Source organism: Sciurus carolinensis, chromosome 14 (genome assembly GCF_902686445.1).
Source record: "Sciurus carolinensis chromosome 14, mSciCar1.2, whole genome shotgun sequence".
NCBI classification, from domain to species: Eukaryota; Metazoa; Chordata; class Mammalia; order Rodentia; family Sciuridae; genus Sciurus; species Sciurus carolinensis.
This window is the reverse complement of record NC_062226.1, coordinates 66,351,885-66,377,937: the sequence shown is the minus strand read 5'-3', so window position 1 is coordinate 66,377,937 and position 26,053 is coordinate 66,351,885. Positions and strand designations below refer to the sequence as shown.

General features: G+C 34.0%; 1 protein-coding gene and 1 pseudogene across 1 annotated transcript in view; one reads left to right on the top strand and one right to left on the bottom strand.

The window, feature by feature from the left end:
• Rfx3 (regulatory factor X3) overlaps positions 1–26,053 on the bottom strand; it is a 287,161-nt gene that overhangs the window by 183,041 nt on the left and 78,067 nt on the right. The window lies entirely within an intron of this gene.
• LOC124964541 (phosphorylated adapter RNA export protein-like) lies at positions 10,687–11,920 on the top strand (annotated as a pseudogene).

Genomic DNA, 26,053 nt, shown 5'->3' with positions numbered 1-26,053 from the left:
ATGAACACATGGAACAACAACCCTATGAGGTGATTATTCTGTCCTTTTGAGACATAAAAAATTCAAGTAGTTAAATAATTTGTCCAAGGAAGTGACAGTGCTAGAACTGAATACAAGTCTACTGACTCTAAGACACATATTTATTATATGATGCTATGTTGAGCCTGTTCCTGTCATTTTTTTTTATTGTAAACAAATGGGATACAGCTTGTTTCTTTGGTTGTCCTGTCATTTTTAAAGTCACTTTAATCTGAGCTCAATTTTCTCATTAAGACAAAAAGAAAAGATGTTATAAGTGTTCCTCTGAGAGGAACAGAAGTCATTAGAAAGACATCTGCTGTAAGGCATTTTTCTAAATTCCTATACATAAACCCAACATGATTCCAGTATGGTCCTACTTTCCATTGTCCAAACCCCTTTTGAGAATCCCTGACTTTTCTCATATTATACATGAAGTGGCAAATTATTTGAAGTTGTACTGTAAAGAAACATACTGCAAACCACATAATACCACTATAAAAATAAAACAAAGAAGTAGAGCAATAAGCCAATAAAGGATATGAGGTAATCATAAAAATTACTCAGCTAACCCAGGAGAAAATAAGAGGAAAAAAGGAACCAAAGAATAAACAGAACAGAAAGCAAATGCTAATCAGTGGAATTCAATCCAACCATATTAATAATGACATAAAATATAAATTAAACACACAAATGAAAAGGCAGATTTTCAAATCACATAAAAAAAAATTAAATTTTGCTTACAAAAAAAAATCCCCTTTAAATGACACAGATAGGTTAAAGTGATAGAAAACATAAACCATGGTATATTAATATTAGACAAAATATATTTCAAAGCAAAAAATTATCAAGAATAAAGTGGGTCATTCTAATATAATAAAGGAATCAAGGATCAGGAGAACTCAGCAATCTTAAATGCACCAATTATGAGAACTCCAAAATACATAAAGCAAAATCTGATTGATTTGAAAGAGGAAAGATACTAAAATAAAGTTACATAGAGGGAGATTTTAACACCTCTTTTAAATTGATATAACAAACAGAAATCAGTAAATATATAAAAAGAAAAACTTGAACTATCAATCAATTTGATCTAACATTTTTAGAACATTCCACCCAAGAATAGCAGAATATATACCCTTCTACGATATACAGAGAACATTTACCAAGGCAGACCATATTCTTATTGTCTTATCAATAGCCTAACTACTCTCTATAAATTTCAAAGGATTTAAATATTATAAAGTTAAGTTGTCTGATCACAAGAGAATTAAATCAGAAATCAATATCAGGGCTGGGGATGTAGCTCAGTGACAGAACATTTGCCAGGCCAGGCCCTAGATTTGATCCAACCCCAGCACCACAACGGAAAAGTTAAAATAAAATAAAGAGAAGCGTAAAAGAAAAAAGAAATCAGTAACGGAGAAACACAAAATATACGGAAACTGAATGATACAATTCTAAATCGTGGGTCAAAGAAGAAATAAAATAACACAGGAAAATGGATGGAAATGGAGACCATCATGTCAAGCAAAATAAGCCAGATTCAAAAAAGAAAAACAAAGAAATGTCACATGTTTTCTCTTATATGTAGAATCCAGAAAAACTAAAAGGACAATATAAGAGGAGGTGAATTATTAGGGAAGGGAAAGGGAATCTCAAGGAGGGGGTCAAAGGGGGTAAGGTGTGGTAACAGGGAGGGTGGATATTATCAAAGTACATTATATGTGTATATAAAAATTTCACAAAGGAAAACATTATTTTGTAACATTAATATATGCTAATATAAAATTGTTTTTAAAAAGAGAAAAAGGGAAATTAAAATTTATTTGAATGGAATGAAAATGACAATAATATTTTTTTGTGTGTGTGTGTGTTTTTTTTGGGGGGGGGAGGTTTCTAGGGATTGAATCCAGTGGCACTTAACCACTGAACCAAATTCCAAGACCTTTTTCATACTTTATTTTGAGAGAAGGTCTCATAAAGTTGCTTAGGGACTCACTAAGTTGCTGAGGCTGACTTTGAACTTGCAATCCTCCTGCCTCAGCCTCCTGAGCTGCTGGGATTACAGGTATGCACTACTACACCCAAATAAATACTAGTTTGTAAGAAGCAGAACCTTTTCCATAAACATGAGTGAATAAAAAAAGATTAAATTATTTGACCTGTTATATTTTCATGTCATCAAGATCAGGAACTAAGATTAAAAGAGAATTATAAATTCATAAAATATTAGAACTAGAAGAATTCTAGAAATATTTCTAAAATCTGTAAAATCATGAAATTTAAGAAGAAATATGCACATAAATCTAAGGCATTTTTATACATAAGCGATGAATCTTCAGAAAGAGAAATTAGGAAAACTACCCCATTCACAATAGCTTCGAAAAAAATAAAATACTTGGGAATCAATCTCACAAAAGAGGTGAAAGACCTCTACAATGAGAACTACAGAACACTAAAGAAAGAAATTAAAGAACCTTAGAAGATGGAAAGATCTCCCATGTTCTTGGATAGGAAGAATTAATATTGTCAAAATGGCCATACTACCAAAAGTGCTATACAGATTCAATGCAATTCCAATTAAAATCCCAATGATGTACCTCACAGAAAGAGAGCAAGAAATTATGAAATTCATCTGGAAGAATAAAAAACCCAGAATAGCTAAAGCAATCCTTGGCAGAAAGAGTGAAGCAGGGGGTATCGCAATACCAGATCTTCAACTCTACTACAAAGCAATAGTAACAAAAACGGCATGGTATTGGTACCAAAATAGAAAGGTGGATCAATGGTACAGAATAGAGGACACGGATACAAACCCGAATAAATACAATTTTCTCATACTAGACAAAGGGGCCAAAAATATGCAATGGAGAAAAGATAGCCTCTTCAACAAATGGTGCTGGGAGAATTGGAAATCCATATGCAACAGAATGAAACTAAACCCATATCTCTCACCATGCACAAAACTAAACTCAAAATGGATTAAGGATCTCGGAATCAGACCAGAGACCTTGCATCTTATAGAAGAAAAAGTAGGTCCAGAGCTTCAACATGTCGGCTTAGGACCAGACTTCCTCAACAGGACTCCCATAGCACAAGAAATAAAAGCAAGAATTAATAACTGGGATAGATTCAAACTAAAAAGCTTTCTCTCAGCAAAGGAAACTATCAGAGTGGGAGAAAATCTTTGCCAATCATACTTCAGATAGAGCACTAATCTCCAGAATCTATAAAGAACTCAAAAAACTCTACTCCAAGAATGCAAATAACCCAATCGACAAATGGGCTAAGGAAATGAATAGACACTTCACAGAAGAAGATCTACAAGCAATCAACAAACATATGGAAAAATGCTCAACATCTCTAGTAATAAGAGAAATGCAAATCAAAACCACCCTAAGATTCCATCTCACCCCCATTAGAATGGCGATTATCAAGAATACAAGCAACAACAGGTGTTGGCGAGGATGTGGGGGAGAAAGGTACACTCTTACATTGCTGGTGGGGCTGCAAATTAGTGCAGCCACTCTGGAAAGCAGTATGGAGACTCCTTAGAAAACTTGGAATGGAACCACCATTTGACCCAGCTATCCCACTCCTTGGCCTATACCCAAAGGACTTAAAATCAGCATATTACAGAGATACAGCCACATCAATGTTCATAGCTGCTCAGTTCACAATAGCCAGATTGTGGAACCAACCTAGATGTCCTTCAATTGGTGAATGGATAAAGAAAATGTGGTATATATATACAATGGAATATTACTCAGCCATAAAGAATGATAAAATTATGGCATTTGCAGGCAAATGGATGAAACTGGAGAATATCATGCTAAGTGAGATAAGTCAATCTCAAAAAATCAAAGGACGAATGATCTCGCTAATAAGTGGATGATGACACATAATGGGGGGTGGGAGGGGTTAGTGTTAGGGTTAGAGTTAGGGTTAGGGAGGGGGGCAAGAATGGAGGAAGGAAGGACTGTATAGAGGGAAAAGAGGGGTGGGAGGGGTGGGAGGGGTGGGGGGGAAGGGGAAAAAATAACAGAATGAATCAAACAACATTACCCTATGTGAATTTATGATTACACAAATGGTATGCCTTTACGCCATGTACAAACAGAGAAACAACATGTATCCCATTTGTTTACAATAATAAAAAAAAAATGCATTGGAGGGCTGGGGAGGTAGCTCAGCTGGTAGAGTGCTTGCCTCGAAAGCACAAGGCCCTGAGTTCAATCCCCAGTACCGCAAAAAAAAAAAAAAAAAAAAAAATGCATTGGATTTATGAGCAAAAAAAAAAAAAAAAAAGAAGAAGAAGAAATAATTCCAGGAATAACATATGACTTGCTTAATAAAACTCAAAATTATAAATATATTTAAATGAGCAGTCTCTGCTAGTTGCTACATAAGTATCTGAGTTATATGAATGCCTAATAAAAGCATACAGCATGTTTTACAGACCAGATATACATTTTTTTTTTCATCTTCCATCTGGTTAATGTTAGCATTCTGTGCTTTGTAACTAAGTGTTCCATGGTTACACACAACAGCATAATGGTTAAGAGTGTTAAATTCTCAACCTACATTGACTGAATTCATGCCCAGACTTGACCACTACTAGTAGCCGTGATACTGGAAAAGTATTTTAACTATAGATTCCATAGTTTTCTCAAATGCAAAATAAAAATAACTGTAAAATGAGAATAATTAGTTCCCACCTGCTAGAGTGATTTTAAGGATTATATAACTATATCTAATGCATTAAAGAGCTCAAGAAATAACGACTACTATTATACAGCACCAGTTTATAATTACTTGAAGTTTAGTAGACATCAACTTAAATTTTTTAATTAAATGACATAAATTAAAATGGTATACCATCACAAAAAAATGAGTTGCTTCTAACTCATAAGTGCTATAAAAAAGTTTACAACTTATTTAAGTTATTTCAAAGTCAATATCAAACAAAGGTGGGGGAATCTCTTTTCAAAATAAGAGATAACAATCCAATGACAAATTACATGAAGGGTTTTTGGATCAACCAACAAAATTAATAATACCAGATTTCAGATGATATGGAAGTTACATTGTAGTGTTTTCCTGTTGCCTGCAACTATTCCTTATTAGGTGCTCCACTCAACCAGAATTTATGGATTTAAATATTACATCTTAAAAAACAGAGCATTTATTTCTAAATTTGTTTTTAAACAGCTAAAAGGCAACATCCAGCAATACAGCACTGGAACAATTTCCATTTGGTATAAGAAAACAACAAAATAAATGTAGAACACATTTCACATATTTTTTAGTTCATGCAACTTCAATGCTTTCAACACTGCATACATTATGAAAAGCACGAAAATAGATGCTGTACTATCAAATTGTAAAGAATACCAAATTGATATAATTATACTTTAAAATTTCTTCCAAGTATCAAAAGGACAATTAAAATAATCTTATGGGTCTCTTATATGTTTGAGAGAATAAGAAAAACAAGTATATTTTTACAAAGTATTTCAAAATCTCACATCTTAATGAACACTACCATTTGAAATCCATGTTCTTTCTAACACTGAGGCCAGAAGCCTCCCTAGCCATTCTGAATGAGGATATGCCTGAATCAATGACAATATAGAAAAAGTCTAGACTAACTTGTTATGTAAGAACTAAGTAGGTGATTAGATTTACTATACCTTTAATAATATTATAACTAAAATTTCATCCAGGACTTCTATATTTGTAAAACAACCTTTCTCTTCTTTTCATCCTGTACTCAATACTCCTCATACTGTATTATGAGGAGGTTTGCCAACGTGGCACATGAAGGCAATAAAGGAGACTAGTTAGACAAGGCAGAAAGCATGAGGGGACCCCTAGCACCACTTCTTCCTCTGTGCTGCCTCTCAGCCTCCTCCATCCTCCAATCAACCAGCAGAAAATCAAAGTTCTTATTGTGTATGCTGCCTTCTTCCAGCTTTTTGCAATGAACTAGACCAACCAGCAGAAACTCTACCACCTGAAAAGGATCAAGGCCAGAAAAATACTGGTTTGAGTACTAATGAGACATTTTCTAGTTAACTGAGTCTAAGGCCCACTGAAGGCACTGTAGAAACTTGAAAACATAAGCCCAGAGGCAAAATGCATGGGTGGCTTTGAAAAGTGAGGTCATGAATGTTATCATCACCATCTATTTAGCTAGAGCTTTACCATTTACAAAGTATCTTCACATAAAATTATTTTGATACTGATAGCAACAATATTTTTATTATTTACTCTGTTGCAGGTAGAGAGATTAAAAAAGGTTGAGACTTGATAGAGGTCACTTTAACAATTAGTGAGCAAAACCTTGACTTCTATCTTCCTCAAAACTAACATCAGAAACTAAATTTAGCAGCTACACTGTTTCATCCCATATAGATAAAGGAGGTAGTTTTCATATCTAAGTCAGTAATCATTTCCATAAACCATGTACTCTTCTATAACTGCCTTTATTAATCCCATTCCTTCTTTTACTTCTTTACCTCCTTTAACTCCTGGTTCTTCTCTTCAGATGACCAAGCAGTCAAAAAACATTTTGTCCTTTTAAATCCTTCAGATCCTGATCTGCATAACCAAAGATATTCCTGGGTCAAACCTGAAACCAACAAATATAGAGCCTTTTCATCTGTGAGGTTTTATAGCTACATCAGAAACTGATTTAAGAGTAAGGAAATTTGAGGAAATCTCAGAGTTCAATATCTCTACTACATGCCAGAAAAAAACAGACAATGAATTATCACTACAATATCTTCTGGCTGTGGACTATCCCTGCAGGTCAGCTATATTCAGTTGCTAAGTCATAACACTGAGAATGAAGAACTAAGCTGCATTAAACAGCAAAATATGACTTTTTTTAAGGTACGAAAGATTGAACCCAGGGGCACATAACCATTGAGCCATATCCCCAGTTCATTTTTTGTTTTTATTTAGAGACAGGGTCTCACTGAGTTGCTTAGAACCTCACTAAGTTGCTGAAGCTAGCTTTGAAGTTCTGCTCTTCCTGCCTCAGCCTCCTGAACGCTGTTACAAGTGTGCATCACCATGCCCAGTGGAAAATAAGATCTTAATGAACCTCTGAAGAATTAGCCAGTTGATCATATTAAGTATTTTAAAAACATGTTCTGAACTCAAATCTTAGAAAGTCTTGAGAAGCCAAGTGGAGGGAACTACCAGAAAAAAATGGGGATGAAATTCCTATTAAAGGCAATCTTGCATTACTTTCTACAGGGCTGAATATCCTCCTTTCACCTAATATTTAAAATGAAATAAACATTAATATAGAAAAAATAAACACTTAGATCACCAGATATTCAACTCCATAGACATAACCATCATTAATATTTTCTAGTCTATTTACAAAGATATATAGAAGGGGTATGCATTTTTTAAGTCTATTTAGTACTTATTATTTTACAGAATAGTAGCAGATTAAAACTCTCAGCATTCCACATCTTTCATCTATATGAATTCACTCTGTCATCCCATTAACCCAATGATACAGGTAGTCCTGTTATCCAAACTCCCAGCTAGCAGTATTAGTCCACCAAGAAGGATGTATAGTCCTGTTGATAGAAACCACTCTCAGTAAAGTCAAAGAGTGTGCTTCTGTAAATATTTTTCTGAAAGTCATCAGTGTGATAAGTAACTTTTATGCGGGGGGGGAAGGTTAGGAAGCAGTTTTTTTAAAAGAAGACCTTATTTGTTCTTTAGAACAGAAAAAGCGCTTAAGGAGGGAAACAGCAGCTCTGGAAATGACAAGACGGGAGGTTAGAAACAAAACTCAATCCACAAAATCTACCCCAGATGAAAAATCTGTAGGGAAACCATCCCAGCAAATTGTAAAAAAACAACCTTTGCTTTTCCCTATGTTGCCAAACTGATCCTAAAACCAACTTGGGTTGTGTGTTATTGTTGTTGGCAGCGATAATGGAAGTACACGCATGTATATACTTTAAAAGAGAAGAGGAGACCTAAAGTCAACAGCAGAAATGCTATAGCCTTCCACCCTGGCATGGTGTTGAGAGAGTCAATCTTACAGGATTTTGAGCTTACAATAAAAGCGTTTTGAATTATTAGGCATTGAAGGAAAAACCCTCTGCCTTATCAGAAGCATTCCTTCTCCACTCTTTCAGTCTACGGGGAATAAAAATTGATTCTCATTTATACATCAAATTCAACAACTGAATCATTATTAGTTAAGAATCTCCATATTATACTCATTATTTCACAGTTCTAACCAGTTTTGCCATTTGCACAGAAGGTAAATAATGCATTTTGCAGAGTGAAGACATATTATTCAAAAAAGAGACAGTGAATAAATACCTGCTCTGCTATGTATTAAGTACCTGCTATAAATAAGAAATGTTGGGGGTCAATAGTTTTTATAAAAATGGCTTCAAAAGGAAAAAAGTCTTTCAGAAATGTGATTTCAATATGTGATTTTAGTATGCCTCAATGGACTATTACAATTGAGCTATATTTAAACACACACACACACACACACACACACACACACACACTTAAAACCAATAGTAGTATTTCTGTCAGGAAAATAAAGACAAACCAGAGAAGTATCAACCCTGAGAAGATAAAAAATGAAAACAGAAATTATGTCTTTATTGTAGGGATTGTATTATTGTCTAGTCGGATGAAATGGGAGTCTAAATGACTACAGCTTATTTTTCTAACATCAGTGTAACACAATGTATATAAATGCTAAGAATTCTATTGAGCTTTAAAACAATGAGTGGCTACTGGCTATGAAGGAACCTAAGCTCTCCATACATTGATGCAAGAATGGAAAATGGTACAACCACTTCAGAAAGCACTTTGGAAGTCACTTCTGAAGTTAAACATATTGTAAGCATACAACCCAGCAATTTTACTACTATATGTTTATTTATCCAAGAAGAAATGAAAATATTGTCTGAACAAAGACTTGGAAGCAAACCTTTATAGCAGTTTGTTCATAATAGTTAAAAACTGAATAAAAGAAAAATCTGCCCATCAAGAAGGTAGAGGGCAAATTGTGGTACACTGATGAAAAGGAATTCTAATCAGCAGTTAAAAATAACTATTCATACATATAGAATATGAATAAATTTTGACATGATGCTGAGCAAAAAAAGTCAAAAGAGCATGAGTATACCTCATTTTATTGTGCTCTGATTTATCATACTTCACAGATAATATGCTTTTTACAAATTGAAGTTTGTGGCAACCCTTTATGGAACAAGTTATTTGTCTAATAGTTCTGATGATCGTTAGCATTTTTTAGCAATACAGTATTTTTAAATTAAGGTATGTAAATTTTTTAGACCTAATACTACTACATACTTAAAAGACTACTGTATAATGTAAACATAACTTTTATGTGCACTGGGAAACCAGATGGTTCACGTAACTCACTTGCAATATATGCTTTATTGTGGTGGTCTGGAATCAAATCCACAGTATTTCAAAGGTATGTCTGTATATAATGTCTGACTCCACTTAACATAAATTCTAGAAAACAAAAATCTAATCTACAGAGACAGAAAGCAGATGAATGTTTGCCTGGACCTGGGGATCAGAAGTGGATATGATGTTGAATAGAGGCACAAGTATCTTCAGTGAGTATAAAACTGTTCTATGTCTTTATTGTGGCGGTAATTACATAGATAAAAATTTTATTTTTTTTTGATAAAAATTTTAAAAACTGAATTGGACACCTTAAAAAAAGCGAATTTATAGCATATTTTATACATGTATACTTCAACTAAAATTATTTTTAAAAAACTTTGAAAGTAACACATTTAGAACAAAGAAAACAATATCTACACTACACTTAATGCAGTGCTCTAATCATTTTAAGCTATGGTGTTTACCTCTATGAACATTATAAAGGAAACCACAGCTGAGGGTGTATCTCAAGGGGTAGAGCATTTGCCTAGCACATGCAAGGCCCTGGAAAATTAAGAAATTAGGAGGGCAAGTTGAACAGTGAGTGTAGATGGCAATAAAATCATACAGGATAAATGCTTACATGGCTTACACGTTTGGGCTGGTGACAAGAAGATATAATGGAGATACATCATTGCTTTCACATGCCGAAAGAGTTGCCCTCCAAGGGAAAGAAACACTTCTACTGGGTGAATGTTACATACACACAGAATTTATCCTCAACATAAGGAAGACAAAATTACTCTATTTAGAGCTCAGACTAAAATTCAAATCACACTTGTTGAATATTTATCACCTCCAATGTAAATGGTGTAAATGGAATGCAAGCTTTCTAATAAATAGTTGTGGAGGGCTGGGGTTATGGCTCAGCTGATAGAGTGCTTGTCCTGTAAGCACAAGGCCCTTGGGTTCCATCCCCAGAACCGCAAAAATAAATAAATAAATAAAATAATAGTTGTGGAGCTGTCCCTGCTGAACTCCTTTTGTCAGCCTTACTAAAGAAGCTAATAGAACAATGAATTAAATGGTCTCTAAAATCTCTTTTTACAATACATTCTGCTCCAGTTATAAAACTTGAAGTAAAATTTAATTATCTCTAAGTACTGAACTTCATAGTAGCTACTAGTACCATGCACTTCATATTTCAGTATTTAAAAAATGTTTTTGGCGCTGTGCCGCTGGAAGATGGCGCTGGAAGCCAGCTACATGGAAGGCGGCAGCTCTCGGACTCGGATTCCGACATGATGGCCGCAGCCAGCAACAGGCCGCTCCAAGTGCCATTTGGGAGACTGAACCCCAAGAATGAAGCTCACTGCACGCCCAGGGGCCTGGTCTTTGGTTTTCCCACCAAACCCAGCTTTGTCCTACGAAAATCCTAGATGGGGACAGTGCTGTGAGGTCCTTCCAAAGCACTGCAACAGCGTATGTTCCAGTGTCACATTATCGGACTGTTAAAAGTGTGGATTCAAGTGAAGAGAGTTTTTCTGATTCAGATGATGATAGCTCTATTTGGAAATGCAAGCAGCAGAAGTGTCTTAACCCTCCTTCCAAACCAGAGCCATTTCAGTTTGACCAGAACAGTGAGAAACCACCTGTTGCTGGGGGAAAGAAGGTTAACAATACATGGGGTGCCGTGCTGCAGGAACAGAATCAAGATGCTGTGGCCACTGAACTTGGTATCTTGGGAATGGAGGGCACTATTGACAAAAGCAGACAATCTGAAACCTATGATTATTTGCCTGCTAAGAAACTTAAGAGGAATCTCAAGAATGTACAAAAGAACTAGACAAAGAACTGGATGAATATATGCACAGCAGCAAAAAAAAAAAAAAAAAAAAAAAATGGGGTCAAGGGAAGAGGAAAAGGGCAAGGTCATCTGAAACGAAAAGGCCCATATGAGATCACAGAAGATTCTCAAGAGAAAGTAGCTGATGAAATTTCCTTCAGGTTACAGGAACCAAAGAGAGATCTGATAGCCCGAATAGTGAGAATAATTGGGAATAAAAAGGCAACTAAACTTCTGGTGGAAACTGCAGAAGTCGAACAAAATGGCAGCCTTTTTATAATGAATGGTAGCCGAAGAACACCAGGTGGAGTTTTTCTGAATCTCCTGAAAAACAACCCTAGTATCAGTGAAGAACAAATTAAGGATATTTTCCACATTGAAAATCAAAATGAATATGAAAATTAAAAAGCTGTTAGGAAGAGGAGGACACAAGTGTTGGGTAAAAAGATGAAACAAGCTATTAAAAGTCTGAATTTTCAAGAAGATGATGATACATCACAAGAAACTTTTGCAAGTGACACAAATGAGGCCCTGGCCTCTCTTGATGAGCCACAGGAAGGACATGGTGAAACCAAGTTGGATGCATAGGAGGCCATTGAGGTTGATCGTTCTCAGGATTTGGACATCTTTTAAGAACATTTTGGACATTTTGAGGAATAGACCTTTCTAAAATAACATTGTAATAAACCATTTTTACTGATATTGCTTTGTTTTACTTTGCATTTATAAACATGAGAATCAGGAAAAGAGAGAACTGTTTCTTGTTTTAAATAAAAATATATGTAGGGAGATGAATACAATTGATAGAAACATTTAAAGGCTGCTTATGTCTGACACTAAACAGTATATAGCATAGGATTTAATTTTCTCTGTTGCATGTGCTAATTATTATGAGTATTTTATAGTTAATAATTGGTTTTGTCCAGGTCATTGTAACACACCACTCAAAATCTAATTTCTGTTTCTGATTTATCTTTGTGGTGAATTGTGCTTTGGTTTCAAAACATTCTGTTAAAAGAGATCCATATGGGACACATAATTAAGCTGTTACAAATGCATTCAAATTTGTTTTCTCTATGTAAGAACTCTTAGGAAATTTTAAGGATAGACTTAAAAAAGATTTATATTGAAGGTTCTTCCCTCTTGTTTATGCAGAAGCAAATAAATGTCAGGCTTTACAAAGAAAAAAAAAATGTTTTTGATTAAATTGTCCTTCACTTTTAAAAACATGTAACTGTTCACATTAGAGGCAGAGTTCTTGTTTAGTATAAATCACCTAATGGTAAAATTCTTCCTTATTGGAAAAGAAAATACACTTTAAAATGATTCACTTTCTAATAAAATTTAAAGTATTGCCTAAAAAAAGAAAATTGTTGATAAAGAAAAAAAAAAAAAAAAACAGCAAGATATGTTTCCTGTAAAGGTAAATGAATGACCTGGACAATAGTGATTTTCCTATTTGTATGGGGTGGGGAGAGTCCCTAATAGGTAGCAGGAATGACAGAAAATAAAGTTAAGACTTCAGGTAGATATTAATGGTAAAGTAAGAGACACATGAAAGTAAGGATGAAGGTTATATAATTCATGTTAATCACCATCCTTCACATTTATTCTCCACTTTCCTTTTCCAAGAAGACAATGACTCATTTGGGGATCCAAAGGTTCCAAAAAAGTACTTCACCTTTGTCTCCTGGGATGAAACATACAAGCCAGATACAACAGTACCTGATGGAAATATCTTCACTAGTCAAATCAGAATAAATATTCAGACATTTATAATATATAGAGATAATTACTCTTTTTCTAAGTTGAAGTAAACATAGAAATAATAAGCATTAGGAGCTAGTAAAAGTCCTATTAGGAGCACCAAGGTGAATGCAACATCAGAAAGCCAAACCAAAGAAACAGAAGTCACTGAATTGCTGGATCCTTTCTGAAATAGCCCTGTCTTTGGATTTGGAATTACATGAGCTAATGTATTCATTAGTGGCTGAGTCAACTTTTTATTATAATTTTTTATTATTTGAAAGAAAAACTTTACACAAAGGAAGATGAACTAAAATACATATCAATAAGACTCAAAACTGTTTTTGGAATTTATAATTAAATTAAAGTAATTCTGGTGTTAATACTGACATAATCTAAGTCCCCATTCAATGAGCATCTTTTATTTCCTCTATGTGGAATTTTTTTCTTTCTCCCTCCTTTCCTCTTTTCCTCCTTTCTCCCTCCCTCTTTGCCCACCCCCCTCCCCCGCCACACTTTTCTTTTTCCTTTCTTACTTTTTCTTTTTTTCCAGAGCTGGGGATCAAATACTCAGGGCCTTGTACATGCTAGATAAGCACTCTATTACTGTGCTATACCCCCAGCAGGGCTATTTATTATAAGCACTTATTTTAAAATTTGTAAATGATTTTAGATCAATTTCAACCACCTCATCAATATCCATGCCAGATTTAATGGGTTTGGGCTACAATTCTTCAATTGGTGAGGTGAAAACAGTCAAATACCATCTCTATTCTTAGTCTATAGTAATCAACTAGGGGTTGGTCAAAGAGCCATCAACTCCAGGATTTGGGGTGGCCGGCTCCACAACGATGACACAAATGTAGAAACACAATGGTAGTTTTACTCCTCTTGGACCTCATTCCAGGTCCCAAATAAATAAAAACCCTGAGGATACAAACACAGAACTTGTAGCAACCAGACTAAAGTTATCAGATGGTAAAACGGCTAAAAGAAATCTGTTATTAAAAGTCAAGAACCCCAGAATTAATGTGGCTTTTCATTTGAAATATTTCAATTAAAAACTACAGAGAAAAAAAAAAACAATTAAATACTGGTAAGAAAAGACTTAATTGGTCTCACTTACCACTTTGAGATTTTGAGAACCATTGCAGATTCCAGTCTATATTCCTCTGATAAAAATCTCTGAATAAAAAGAAATAGGAAGCTGTCTTTGGTGGACTTTAGGTACAAAATCACTTCAATTTCATTGTTTCTAAATACTATTTAAATGAGAGAAAAGTCTCAAATATCCGTAAGGTCTGTGGAAATTTTTTAATAGGGCAATATCATCTTAAATATAGGGAGGAAGAATGATGTTCACACTTCGGTCACTCTAATACATAACTGAGTGTATTATTAACTGAAAAAGAAACTATATATCCAGGTTTCATAATACAGAAATAAAAAGTACAAGCAATTTTCATGTTCTTCAATTTTGTGAATGATTTCTCATCTATAATTGGTCTTTAAAGTAAAATATATGTGCACATACATATTATATTTAAACTGAATTTATCATGAGCTTTACTCACAAAATGATATCAGTCCCAAATGAATTTAAGATAAAAATTTTAGATAGAATCAGAATATAAGGCTTGTTTTAGAAAGTAATAGAACTTAGAAAGTTTTGTGTTCCTTCTAATGATTTCGTACTGCTTGTCAAAAGTAATCAAACAAAATTGAAACATGACAGGATAAAAGGGCCAAAGCAATTTTATTTTATATCTATATGATTATGAATATCTCCAATGAGCCTGAATTAATTACTGATGTTTTGATTGGATGAATTTCACAAAGGTCCAAGATATTTATCAAGCTCCTCCACTTCAGCAGAATTAAATTTCTCTCTCCTATGTAGTTTTTGTAGAGATCTATCCAGTTTTAATCTTATCCAGCTTTACTCTGGAATGCTGCTATAGTTTACAAGGGTCCACTCCAAAATTCGGTATTAATATCAGTGATGATATTAAGAGATGAGGCTTCTAATAGGTAATTAGAAGGAGTTAGAGAAATCTCTTTGTGGTTGTGATTAAGGATCACACAGAATTCAGTTCTCTAGTACTTCCACCTTTTACTGTAAAGACACAGCATTACTTCCCTCTGGAGGCCAAAGAATTGAAAGTGCCATCTTGGAAGTAGGAGTAGCCCTCACCAGAAAACTAAACCTGCTGGTGCCTTGATTTTAAACGTCTCAGTTCATAGAAATGTGAGAAAATAAAATTCCATTTCTTAAGAATTACTCAGTCCCAGGTATTTTGTAATACCAGCAAAACTGGCTAAGGCAGAGGTCCTTACTCTTAAAACTATGGACTTTCCTGATTCTCAACTGGATGGCTAGGAGGTTCATAACATTTTTCTACTCCGCTTGGGACAGAGTTTCAAGGTTTACCAGAAATCTTTAACACAAACACGATCAAATCCCTAGTAGACACACTCTGGAAAGTTCACACAGTCTCATTTGGCACATATGTATACAATCCCTCAGTAAATGACTCAAGGGGAACCCACTTTTAGAATTCTGAACCCCCATTTCTGTGCAACTGTCGACTCTCTCATGCCCTACTCCAGATTTCAGAGGCTTCAACAATCCCAAACTCCAATCTCTGCCTTCTCAGTTGAAAGGTGCCACTGTTTCTGCTCAGACTTCAGCTTCTTCAGGAAAATGTCCATAGAGTCCGAGCAAAAGTGGGGTTCTTCTTGTAAATGGCTTCTTGCACTGTCTTTTGCACAATTCCTAAAGACAGTTTTTATTTTGTCGATTTTATAATTGTTTGGGGGCATAACCCATTACCAGTTATTCCACCAAGGTCAGTAACAGAGGTTCTTGCCCACATTATTTTAAACTATTCTTGTTTTCTCTCGTTTTCTCAATTTATATTTCTCTTCTTTCTCTCTCCATGCCCAATTTGTATATTTTATGAGTCTGAGTTCAATTTGCATATAGTGCTAAATGATCTTGAAAAAATATCTTAGATCTTATAATGATGATGGAAAACATTATTATGTTTTATAGTTTCTGAAGTTTAGCAAAATTATTTAAAACTGATTTTTAAAGTATCCTCTCATTTTTATTTACCTTTTTCATCAACAAAACAGCATAAGAAAAAAATCAATAATTTGATGCCTTATTACCTTTCACATTCTTCCTTGTTGAAGTATGTTTGCCTATTTTTATTCAAGTTAAAATAAAAATTCAGAAAACCTCAAGTTATCAGACTTCTCCACACTTTCCAATGTTTAACACTGATTTGATCTCACTGCCTAAGTGTAAATGACTTTCTACCTATATTTGAGTGTAGAAACAAATACTAGATGAACCATGAGAGATCTGAATGATAAATCAATGTAAAAATGTAAAATGCTTTAAATTTTTAAAAATCATTTTCACAAAATGGATACTACCACAAATGAAATATATACTTATTGAACATGGACTTCTCAATTGACCTAAGATACTAGACATGTTCGCTCAAATGACTAGAGATAATCAGGACCAATTTATCCATTTGGTATTAGGGACCATAGTTCTTTTAGGAACTCAAAAACATGTTTTAATTTATTTTAAATTCAAAAAATAAGTAGATTCTAGAGTGTGAAGCCCCAGGTATCTCTCTACTAGACTGAATGAGGTAGTCTTCCCTCTAAATTCTCAGAGGTACTCGTCCATCCCTAAACTTTCCCCTAGTCTTTTTGGTTTAGATGAACTGCACCATTTGTAATTATTTGGCAAATCAAAACCTGGAAGATACTGGACAACAGTACACTGGTAAATAGATATCTCCATGGCCTCTTTTAAGCTACTGTGCAGATGTTATCCTCACAACTGCTACACAACTGTTTGACGTTCATTTTCTCCAATAGAAGTGAACTTGATGTCTCTTCCCAAAGTCCTCAATCTCTTTGAAGCAGTCTACCAAGTCACAAATTCCTGTTTAAGCAGTGGCTTCCAACCCACAGCCCACTTGCAGAGTCAAGATGAGAATCACATTGAGAACCCACAGCATCTCAATGAAACTTAGCTGATTTAGTTATTAGTTTCATTGGCTTCTCTAGGTTATCTGAATTACTTATTCATAGTTGTTTAAGCAAAATGATTCCTATATTGAAATCACCACAGCTTCAAGGCAACAGAAATACTATATATGTTTATGGTGACCAAAGTGAACAACAAAATCTTCAACAAGAGAAAAATGATTTAAGACAATGATTTTTCCAATGACATTCCAAAGAAATTTTACATGTAAATGTAATACTCAGAATATATAAAAGTAGAGCACTCTGGATCAAAGCTTGGAATGAAAGATGGATAGCATGCCAAAATCTAACCACGATCTCCTGAAATCCCTTTGCTTAATGGAAATTCAGTGAGTTTAATCAGAAAGCCTTCATTTCAGCTCCAAAATTGGTGTACTCAGTGATAAAACATTTTTTCCTTAGTCTCAATTTCTTCATACATAAGACAGATATATAAACATAAGCCCTGGCAATCTCCAAAGTACTATTATCATGAAATGAACGATTTGCTTCAAAAGCATTTGTTAAAAAAAAAAAATTTAAACACACTAAGCCAGTCAGTCATGGTGGCACACACTTGTAGCCCTAGTCTTTCAGAAGGCTGAGCGTACTTGAGACTACAAGTTCAAGCTCATTTGTTTGGATATCATAGAAAGACCAAATTAAATAAATTTATACTATTCTTATTCTTTTATTTCATCATAATGACACTAAAAGTCTTAAATCTCCTAGGTTTGCCTTCCATTGTCCATATTGTATCAGTCACAAACCCCAACTCATTCTTTTAAACATTTTAATATGTTTGGTATATCAATCTCCAAAGTATTTCATTTGAATTACAGATTGCAGGCTACAAATGTGTTAAACCACTGCTTTTCAGAACAAGTCAAACACTGCCTAGTTTATAAAACATCTTACAATCAACAAGTAAAAAATAATGTCATAAATTTCAAGCAATTTGTTTATACTCCAGAAGAAAGTGTGGCACATTTACTTTGCAGAGGGCAAAATCAAATACCACAGGCTTTGTGAGCCAGAGTCTCTGTTGCTTCTATTCAAATCTGGCACTGTACAGTAAAGGCAACCACTAACAGTTGAAAACAAATAGGTATAGTTGATAAATAATTGGGGACAGACATAAGATTATCCTGACTTAAACATTATACAGTGTACACATGTATTGAAATATCACATGGTCTACCATCAATATGTACATTTTTGTTTTTATGTATCAGTTAAAATACACATTTTTAAAATGACAAATAGGCCACCAGCTGAATTTGCCCTGAAGTCCACAGTTTGTCAAGTGCTGCTCTAGAAAAATACTTCTCAATCTTCACACTAATCACATGGGAATCTTAAGGCAGATTCTGATTCAGTAGGTTTGGACTGGGCCTGAGAATCTGCATTTATACCAATCTCCCAGTTGATGAAGTTGGTTATAAGATGATATTTTTGAATAGTGAGGATCTAATGAGTTTCATGACAAGAAGGGTCCTATCTAATTATTTAATCTATAGTCTCAGTAACAAAAGCAGTGTTCTACCACATAATCTATAAATGTTTGTATGAGGAACCAAAGAATAAGATTCTAACAGGTCATCATCCTCTATCATTACTAAATGTGTCATTCTTTGGGGGTGTTCATCCTTCTTTATGTTCGGCTTAGCTTTTACGCTTACCAAATCTAACAATCTCCAACATAATGGTAGGTTTTCTGCGAAATGTTAATGAGTTAAATCAGTATTAGTCCATGTAGACAGTAAAAAAGCTCATGGTTATTGACAAATTAGTCCCCAAGCTTTTCTTCTACATTCATCCATAATGAGCATATTTATTTTTTTAAGCATTCCACATCCCTTATACTTCAAGGCCTTTATATATACCACTTTCCCTGATAGGAACAACTTCCCAATTCCCTCAAATCTAAACATAATTTACCTCTTCAGAAGGCAGTAGAGAAAGTAAATATCATGATCCTCTCAGCAGTCCCTTTCCCCATTACTAATGTGGTTTTCTCTCTCAGCACTATAGGTCTTCTTCAAAGCACTCATCACATTTTATAATTATTTTACCTTTTTATATGTTGACTTTTCAAAATTCCATTTACCCTACAGGAATATAAGCTCCTCAAGGTTAAGAACTATATTTACCTAATTCACCACTGAATCCCTAGCACAGTTCCTAAGATATTTAGGCACAACTTTATATTTATTGACTAAATAGACATCATTATGTTTATAGAGAAAATTTTTGTCTTGTCCTATATTTACAATGTGGATACCTCTTAATGTATCTACCTAGTTTATAAGCACTGCCTTTTATCTGCATGGGCCTAGCAGCCAAGTTTGCACTTTATGATACTGTCCCTAGAATATGGCTAATTAGAAAAAGGGTAGACATCTGAGCAAGTTGGTCTGCATTCTCTCATTTTGCATTTTTTGAACTGAGACTGAACTCTGACCTCTGCCTATGCTTCTCACTCTGGCTAAGGAGTAGTGGTAGATGCCTATTTGGATTTTGTATATGTGAAAGCACTGAAAATTAAGTTTATAAAGTATAAGGAAGAAAAAACATGTAGACAGAGGCAAGCATAAAAGATAAGGCGAGGGTTAACTCAGTTCCTAATGGCTTTATACTCATGGGGAGTTCCAATTCTTCATGATGCCAAGCTATTCTCTTTCTCTGAGATTTAAGGAACTATCCCAATATCCTTCCATATATGTATCTTTGGATAGATGGAAATGTGTCTCTGGTATTTACAATCAAAAGAATATTTAAAAATAAGACTTTTCTAACTAAACACATCCAGTTTATATAGACCATACAGAAGAAAAAAATATACCCAGAAAATATGTCAAAATATAAGAGGAAAATGTTAAACTGCAAAATCACTGATCTTTCAATAACTACAGTTTAGTAAAGGTATGAGAATTATATTTTTCATGAAAGGACAAACACTACCCACAAATAAGAAAATTTATATGGAAACTAACATATCTTAAAATGAATACATTCTTTTATAATTCCTCTAGGAAAATTTTTGCATCAATGGACAGCAAGTTCCAAAATTATTCAAAATACCTCCTGCTGCGTGGCTGGCCCTAAGTACATTTTTTAAAGTAAAGAGTTAGCAATTCTTAGAATGAACTGATTGAGACAACAAAAAATTATTTAACCCCAAAGAAAAAGGAGAAGAAAAAGAAATGCTCTCCAATATTTAGAGTAGAAATGAACTTGAGAAGAGAGGAAGTATTAGAAACTAAAACCACCAATAGAATTTTATGACATAAAGGGAAGGAGATGTACAAAGATATAGGTGTGAGCCAATAAATTCCCAAGAATCTCCTAAAAGCCAATCAACCCAAAATGTGAATCAACTCTGGTCACTCCTGTAGCCAACTATTCCTACTTTTTTTTTTTTTTTAAGTTGCTAATTGAGTAATCTACTTTTTGTTAGAAAGTTGAAAGGTAAATGACAAAATCCTAACAGTTTTCTTTTATGGACTAATTCAAAGTATCTATTATTTTCCAAGCAGCAAATGAATATGTCACAAGCAGTCTTGCTGTAGACATTTAGTTGTTTTCCGCCAAATTAATGAAAGGAAAATATTGCACTTTGAATTGGTTAATTACCACGAATCCTTCTGCAAAACACTCCTGCTTGCAGAATTAAGCCAGCTTTAGTTGGCACACTGCCCTAATATTCATGGCTACTAGACTATAGGCTCCACTGTACTCAAGAGACATTGAGTTTTTGGCATCATTCATAAGCTTACAAATCATCAGTCCTAACCACTATAGACATTCAACTGTCTGAAGTAAACAGGGCAGAAAGCACCTGCATTCAATAAGAATGTACCACACTCTGCTTCTTTGAAATTTTAAGAGCTAAACTTAGAATGTACAACGAACAAGAATACCCCGATTAACATATCTTCTGGAAACTAGCTACTTAAGCAAAAATCCTTAGTGACAATGCTATTTCAAGGAAATCCTCTAGGAACGAGGCAACTTCAAGAAAGGGGCAACTCCAAAAAGTTTTTTCCTCAGTTCAAGGTTAGGGTTAATAAAACTATTTCAGGTATAGGCCTCCAGGGAGCCCAGACACAGATCTCATACCTCCTCATATCCTAATATTTGAGATACAAAGGTGCTGACTTGCCCATTTCAAATCTGGTAAAATAACCCATGCATTATTCAAGCATAACCGCATTTTTCCTTTCTCCCTTCTTCATGTGATTCCTCCTTCCTTACAGAAATTACAAGACCTGGAATGACCTCCCTTCCTTGAATGATATATTAGATATGCTTCTTTAAAACAGGATAGGGAAAGGCTTCTCAAGTTTTTGAAAGATATATTCCACCAGCCCTTCTATTGGGGAAAGAATGAGTAGAGAGATGAAGAAACCAAAAATTCTTCTTTTTTTCTTTCCCTCTTTCAACCACTCCTTTGGGGGGAAAAAAATGGAAGATCAGAAATCAAGGCAGATAAATACTTAGAAACTCCAGGCTGCAGTGTGTCACTGCCATCTGAGAATGAAAAGAACACAAAATGAAAACTAGATCCTAGAAAGGTCACTCAACGCTAACTACAACACCTGGATGGATATTCTAGCATCTAAGTATTACAGCAAATACAAAATTAGCAAGCAATATTTTTAAGACTGGCAAAATCCTAGTCAAAATTATTTAGAAGACATTAATTAAAAATTCAGGCTTTGAGAATATGACATTGGGGCTAGTTCAGGAAGACAATCGGGATGAATAAATGGTCTAGAAAGTTGTAAAGAAAACAGTATGTATTAAAAAAAAAAGTAGTGAAAGAGAAAAGGGAAACAAAGAACACGTGAAACAAAGAGAATAAATAGCAGGATGACAGACTTAAACAATGTCAATCACAATAATAAATGTAAATGATCTAAGCATTCCAATTAAAATGCAGAGATTGACCTTGGGATAGCTCAATGGTAAAGCACTTGCCTAGCCTGTATGATACCCTGGGATCAATTCCCAATATTAGGGGGAAAAAAAAATTCCACCAGAGAGATTAATGAACTTCTAAGAAAGCAGGTTAAAAGCAAAATGATATGAAAACATATACTATACTAACACTGGTCAAAAGAAACCTAGAGTGGCTACATTGATATCAGAAAAAATTGATTTCAAAACAAAACTATTACCACAGACCTGCAGAATAATGTCATAATGATAAAGTGGTCAATTCAACAAGAGGACAGACTAGTGCTAAATCTTTATGCACCTAATAACAGCTTCAAGATACATGATATAAAAAATGATAGAAATCAAGGTATATGCTATTCTGGCCACAAAATAAATCTCAAATGTAAAAGGATTCAAGTCACATAAAGTATGTTATCTGCTCACGATTGACTAAATTAGAAAACAACAGCAGAAAGATCTCTGGAAATCCCCAAATATTCTGGAACTAAATAAGACATTTCTAAATTACCAAAGGGACAAAGAAGATATCAAAAGAAGAATTAGAAGATATTTTAAATTGACAGAAAATTAAAATATACCATATTAAAATTTGTAGAATGCCACTGAAACAGTACTTGGTAGGAAAATTATAACATTAAATATCTGTATTAGAAAAGAAGAAAGTCTGAGTTGTTTTAGCTTCTACCCTAAGAAATCAGAAAAAGACCAAATCAAACCTAAAGTAAACAGACAAAAGGAAATATGAATTAGGACAGAAATTAATGAAAAATAAAACAGTAGAAAAATACCAATGAAAACAAAACTTCACTCTTTTAAATGATCAAAAAATTGATAAGTCTCTAGGACTACTTAAAAACTAAAGGATATAAGTAGCAATTTCAGGTCTGAGCTGGCATCACTACAGAATCTATAGATAATATGGCAATATTATAAAAACATAACAAATTTAGACCAATAAACTTGACAATTTAGACAATTTAAAGAAATGATCAATTTCTTAAAAAACTCAAATGACATAAGCTCACTTAGAAGTATAAATACAATTTACCCAAACATTGCAAAATATACTTTCAACTTACAAGGTCAGCATTATTCTGAAACTAAAACCAAACATAGACATTATAACAAAAGGAAAGTACACATCAAGATTCCTCATGTACATAAATATAAGAATCCTAAAATTTGAATATAGTAGTTTCCATAAGGAATGATATGTCAAGAGTACTACATAGGGTGGTTGATCTTAGAATTTCAAGTTTTTAATTTTAGCTTAAGGTTTGTCTCATGGTTGGTTTATATGTAATTTACCATATTAAGAAATTTTAAAAGGAAAATATAATGATCACCTAAATATATGCCTAACGGAAGAAAGGGAAAAGGACCTATGGCCAGAGAGAAATTTGGGGTTTAACATTTCTGTGAACTATCCAAATGAGGATGCTCATTAAAACCAGGAATCCAAGAGGAATATATAAAGATCTCTATAGACTTAGTTTTTTTTTAAACTAAAACACAAGGACAAGAATGCTTCTTTTGAGGATGGTTTTGAAAATCAAAGATAATGTCATAAAAGTACTTATCACAGTGCCAGATTCATAATGGCCATATAAAAATAAATAAATGGGCACCTAAAAAGTATTTGACAAAATCCAGCAGGCAGTTTCTGATAAAAGCTCTCAGCAAAGTAGGCAATAAAAGACAATTTCTTCAGCCCAATTAAAGAAGCATCTGAAACACTTGCAGCTAACATCATACTTGAAGGTAAACACTTCTCTATCTTGAAGAATTAGATGACTGCTCTCATCATTTCTCTTCAACATTGTGCTGGAGGTTCTAGCTACTACCATCATGCAAGAAAAATAAATTAAAAGTGTCTGGAATTTAAAGAAACAAGTAAAACTATTCACAGACAACATGATCTTCTATGTAGAAAATCAGAATCTATAAAAGAGTTATAAGAACTTGTGAGTTTAAAAGGTTATAAGACACGAGATCAATGTTCAAAAACTCAATTGTATGTTTATTCACTAGCAAGCAAATTGGAAGTTGCATCAACAAATATGAAATACTTAGAGATAAATGTGACAAAAGATGTGAAAGAGATTTGTATGCTGAAAACTACAGAAATACTTCTCATAGAAACTAAAGTTCTAAACAAATAGATAGAACTTGCTCATGGATTACATGACTCAATCTTCTTAAAACATCAATTCTTCCAAATGTGATCTAAACATTTAAGACACTCCAAATCACAATTTAAGTAAGTTTTATGAAACAGAAATTGACAATCTAATCCTAAATTTCATATGGAAATGCAGAAGACTTAGAATAGTCAAAACAACTTTGAAGAAAAAAGAAAATAGGAGGACTAACAACACTACCTGATTTGAAGACCTACTTTAAGTTAGCAGTAATCCAATCTGTTATGAGATAAAGATAGACAAACACCAAAGGAAAATAATGGAGAATTCCAAAACTGATCCACACATAAATGGACAAGCAATTTTACCAAAGATGTAAAAGCAATAGAAGATAGCATTTTAATAAATAATTGTTGGAACAATTGGATACACACACACACACACACACACACATATACAGTTTAAGAATTTACTTTGATTCACATGCCACATACATAAATTAACTCAAAATGGATTGCAGGGTATAGGCTAACACTCTGAAACTGCTTTATATGTATACTAGGGTTAAAACAATCAAGTATAGATGACAGAAGCCATGTTTCTCACTGTTGGAGAGAAATATTTGGATACAAACAATAAACCACGATAAAATTAATCACATGGCACTGGATTAGAGTCAGAGATATCAGTATGAACTCACATTTACATTAACATAAATACAAATGGACAGATACAGAAATAATCATAGATAGCATATATCCATGGGTTAGCAAATACACATATATTTCCTGGCCCTGTCAGCAAGAGAACCTAGACATATGACATCCCAGTAACAGCAGCCAGCATTCCTAGTCTCCAGATCTTGGTTTCTAAACAATATACTTAAAAACAAGAATAAGGGTCCTTTGAGAAATAATTATTCTAAGGCTTGGACATAGAAAACCTAAGACAAGCTGCACATATCTTGCAGTGTCAAAAAACAAAGATTTGCTCCAAAAAAGAGACAACAGTTCAAAAGGACCCTGGACCCAACATAAAAGGGTTAGCCATGTCTTAAAAAAACAATTTGAGCAATAAAATAAATAACAGAACTTGAATATAACCTAAAGTATAAAATAAATGAGTAAATATTAATGTAAAAAAATTTTAAAGAGGGGTGGGGAGATAGCTCAGTCGATAGAGTGCTTGCCTTGTAAGCACAAGGCCCTGGGTTCGATCCCCAGCACCCAAAAAAAAAAAAAAAAAAAAAAATTGTTAAAGAAATGAATGCAGGAGGAGAAACATATATTTCTCACAGAATAATTTCAAATAATTTATGTAGAAACCCATCTCTAGGTCATTGTGCAAAATGCCTTCCTCTGCTTCTTTCCCACCCCATCCCTTGAATATGAGCTATACTTAATGACTTGCTTCCAAAGAACAGATTATAAAAAGGATTAAAAAATAAATAAATAAAAGAGTAACTTTACAGTAGAGAAACCCAGCTAACAATACCTTGGTCAGGTAATCAAGGATAAGTAACACCAGTTAAGGTATGCTAATAGCATGATTACAATGTGACAAGAGGAACTTCTCTGCCAAAAGTCATAGCCTCCATCTAATCAAGAGAAAAAATCAGACAAATGCAAATTGAGGTAAATTCTATAAATATATGACCAGCACTGTTCAAAACTGTAAAGTACATGAAAAACAAAGTTGGAGGAACTATCAAGGATCAGAGCAGACTAAGAGGACACAAGGACACAATGTGCAATCTGAGAGTGAATTCTAGAACAGAAATCAGCTATTAGAGGTAAAACTGCTAAAATCCAAATAAAGTCTGAAGTATAATTCATAGTAATGTGCCAATTCTGGGTGC